Source organism: Notothenia coriiceps, unplaced genomic scaffold (assembly GCF_000735185.1).
Source record: "Notothenia coriiceps isolate Sejong01 unplaced genomic scaffold, NC01 NC01_scaffold00029545, whole genome shotgun sequence".
Lineage (NCBI taxonomy): Eukaryota > Metazoa > Chordata > Actinopteri > Perciformes > Nototheniidae > Notothenia > Notothenia coriiceps.
In genome coordinates, this window is record NW_011362246.1 from 59,732 (window position 1) to 64,161 (window position 4,430).

Consider the following 4,430-nt stretch of genomic DNA (forward strand, 5'->3'; position numbering starts at 1 on the left):
AAGCCCCACCTGTTCCTCATCGCTCCAATGAAATGGTAGGCCAAGCTTAAAATTGTCAAATGTATCGTTCTATAACAGGGGTCTCCAACCTTTTTTAGGATGAGAGCTACTTTCAAAAAATAAAACAAGTCGTGAGCTACATTTACTCCTCTTTTTTTTGTTTTTTTGAAATGTATATATTTAGCACATTTGAACATTATTATATGCTTACCTTTAACCTTTGTGTGCTGTTTGGGTCTGTGGGATGTTCAATGTTCACTAAAAGAAAATGTATGCAATTTAATTATTTTAACCTGCTTTATTTGGGGGTCAGTGGACCTCACCTCCTCTAGAGGGGTCCTGGGGCATGCACCCCCGGGAAGATTTTTTTTTTAATGTTGAAGTGAAATGCCTCAATCTGGTGCACTTTGAGCAAAAAATGAATCTATGGATACAGCTCTCAACACACTGAAAGGGAGCTGTATACTTTTCAATAATCCAAACATCTTTAGAATATGATCAAAACCAATAACAAATTATTTAAACTTGTTTATTCTTATCTTATGTTACCTAGTTAGCATTCTTTCTTTTTATTTATGCATATTTTACTAATCACTCCCCTTTTAAACTTTTTTTATATTTTTTTACTGTCCTATAGCACACATTGGAATGATTTCTTACTTTATTTGTTACACCTAGGCTATATTAAATAGATAAATGTGTGCTCTCTCTAGCTCTCTCTCTCTGTCTCGCTTGCTCACGGAGGCTGTGTGCTCCTCCGTGGCGATGACGGCTTGCGTTAAAAAATTATAATGGCCTATTTGTAAAGTGGGGGGACACAAACGGGATTTCGAAAAGTGTCACAGTTAAACTCCTTGTGAAGTGGTGAGGTGCCGCTCCACATTGCTTTTCTTCCTGACTGCAACGCTGTAAATGATTTTGGTTTCAGTTGCGTGTGTGTGAGCAGGCTCGGATTGGCCATCTGGAGATTCCTGCTGCCTTTGGTGGGCCGCTGGCTCTGACATAGGTGGGCCGTGGACTTTCACAGCGCCGCTGCGCCGGTACCGCACCTGCCGCCGCAAACACCCGCCGTTGCGAGGCTCCGGCGGATCCGGCGCTGTGAAAGTCCATCGCCGTTGCGAGTCTCCGGCTGTAACAGTCCACTAACGCCCGCGAGGACCCAAGTTCGATTCCGTCCTGAGGTCCAAAAAATTAATTAAAAAAAATTATAAAAAAAATTCAAAAAGAATTCCAAAAAATTTAAAACTCCCGTTCATCGCGTTCATCGCGTCCATTCGCGAGCCACCTATCACATCTCTGTGCCCCACCAGTGGGGCGCTTCCCACACTTTGAGAAACGCTGCAATAAACAGACAATTTGCTTATCTCAAGATGAAATCAAAGTAGCTAAGTGGACCCAGAGTTAAGTGAGCTTTAACTACCGTTTCCAAGGCCAAAAATGGAAAACAACGCGCAAAACATTGTTTCAAAAACTGTGATTTAATGAACTGCATAAATAGATTCAGGCCAGTGTGAGACTAAATAAATCAGCTGACACTGACAACATCTAGCTCTGCTCTTTTTCAACCACATGTGTTTGCTCCAGGTGTGGTTTCAGGCAATATGAGAAGCAATCAGTCAATCACTGTCATATTTGTAGGTCCCACCATTGCAGTACAATAGGACTCCCACTCTGAAATCACCTGTTATAAATCAGTTAGCAGACATCGGCATAGCAACCATGTCAGCCATAACTGTCTGACCACACATTTAATATCCCCCCTCACACTGTCCTGCTTTGCTTCGACGTGTCCTCACTCCATCTTTTCTCTCTGTATTGCCCTCTGCAGTGTGATCAGATAATGTTGTTTTTTTCTTTCCTCCTGCACTGTAGCCACTGTGGCACAATTACCCCGGCTGCTTCACTAATGGCTATTGATGCAGCTGAGGGCCCCACACACACACTTGCACATGCAAACATTCATAAAGAATTCATGACACTAGCTCAATAGGCAGGTGCAGGGGGTCTGGCCAGCCCTCAAAAGAACAACAAATGTCATTGTTAACAAAGGAGAGAAGAGGCGACTGATACCGGTCTCTCTTTCGCGCAATGACGGAAAACTCAAACGAATACGGGTAAAAGTGTGCCTGAATGAAGAATCGTCAGGCTTCCTTTAAACAGACCTGTTAACGGTTATTGAACAGATATGTGTGTGTGTGTACAGATCAGTGGGTATACAGCAACAGCCTGTGTCTGAGTGTGTTGCTTGAGTCCGTGTGTTAAGTAATTCCCTCTTAGCGCTGGATTTCTCCCTGCCACCGACCTGCGTTTGGAGAGCTTTAGAGCGCTAAGCCTGCTAGCTGAGACTGAAGCAGGGATCACTGGAGACAAGGGGCGACGAGATGGAGGGAGGGATGGAGAAAGAAAGGCGCAGGTGGCCGGGGTGTGAATGATGGAAAGGAAAGTAGGGAGGGAGGAACGAGGAAAATACAAAAGGTCAAACAGAGGTAGGAGCTGTGTGACCGGTGGATGTAGAAATAAAGGGGCAAGGATGGAAGAGAATCATATGATTTGGTTCAAGAAAATATTTTTTTCCAGGCGGAGGGCTTTGAAACATATCCTGATTGACTGAGTTCAAAACAGACAAACAGGAAGGTAACAGGAAGTTCACTGAGTTGTTGCCTGGCACAAAGCAGGAAGCTGAAAAGTGTCCGTCAAAGAGGAGGAGGTGATATTTCTTCAGCAGTCACCACTGACTAAGTGTTCTTTAACCGTGCGTGCATAAGGGAGATGATAAATCATGTTAATGAGAGGTGAATGGGTTTTGTTTGTATGGATCACAAACTAAAAGGGCTTCAGTCTGAGAAGAGAAGGAAGTCAGATAGATCAAAAAAAGCGTAATTGGGTTTTCCCCATGAAACCACAACACCACAATCTGTATAACCAAGTACTGTACATAAGTATCATTTTAATGCTACTTTCTCCAATATTCTGCTGCTCCTCCAGAACATTTGAGAGGGAAGTGATCTGTGTTACCCAATACTAGAAGGATACACTTGGTCCCATTGCCATAAGTGAATGAAAAATAATGTGTATTAGTAATTTAGAGCCAACATTTTATTTGGTTCTTCATTTTGACCATGCTTGACGATTCCACCCAGTTTCATGAAAATCAGGCCTGTGGGCCATCTAAGCTAATTTACAGATGGCCCTGAGCCCAATAGAGATTGCCCTGAAAAATGCGCGTGGACGAAATAACGCACGAAGGGTTTGGGGGGCCTCCCCCAAGAACATTTAGATTTTTGCAGGTCTTCTTAGATGCTGTCTGGTGCATTCTATAGACTGAATTATAAGTTGAACCACCACAATATTACAATTTCAATTGTATTCTTCATTTCACTTGTTTGTGTTTGCTCGCTTGCATGCCCTGCATAGCTATAATAAATACTTAAGTTGTTGGTCAAGACACTTTCCATCTGATGAAGGCAAATGCCTTCCCAGATGTAAAAAAGTAGAAAACATTACATGCAGTTATAACTGCCAAAACAAACATTATTTACGCCATTATGGCCCCTGTTAAAAATGTTTGTAATGTTATCTACTGTAAGTTGGTCGAAGGAATGCCTCCTCATCCGGAAGCTGACCGAGCAGACCCGAGCAGCCGAGTGCATCCGCGAAGAACACACAATAGGCTTGTTTGAGAAGCGTTGCGGCTCGCCTCGAAAGTAGACGAAAAAGCCGATCGCAGCCGGGGGAGGTCTCAAAAAGCTCGCCTGAAGTCGGACAGCTCCGAGTCGGCTTCTTCTTCTTTTTCTACTTCTTCGCCTTCTTCTTCTTCTTCTCTCGTTTTTTTTGGCGGATTGCAAACCACTTTAAGGTACATACCTCCACCTCCGGAGTTGGCTTGACTCGGTTTGCATTTATAAAGAATGCACACATGTGTTTAATCGTTAATGTCAGATATGTACTAAGTAAATACATATGTTCCTGCTCAAGATTAGATTCAACTTTATTGTTATTGCACATATTACAGGTACTGAGAAAACGAAATGCAGTTTAGCTTCCAACCAGGAGTGCAACAAGCAGTAAAGTGAAAAGTAATGTACACAATCTACAGGATAAAATATAGAATGAATTGAATGATGAATAAACAGTGAGGGGTATGAATACACTAGATATACACAGCAGCCTGTGAGCAGTATGAACAGTATGTATGAATATGCTAAGATATATAAAGTATGAAAACGGTAAGCAGTGCAAGTATAGTATAACATATATAGATATTAATTTCATGATGATAAACATTGTGGAACAATGATGAAAAATGTGAATGGAAGTGGGGACGTAAAACTGACACAAAACAACAACAAACTTTTGCCGAGCCAATGGAGAGCTTCATCAGCAGCACGGGGTAAAAACCACCAATGAGCGCTCAGCTCGAGATACCAGCG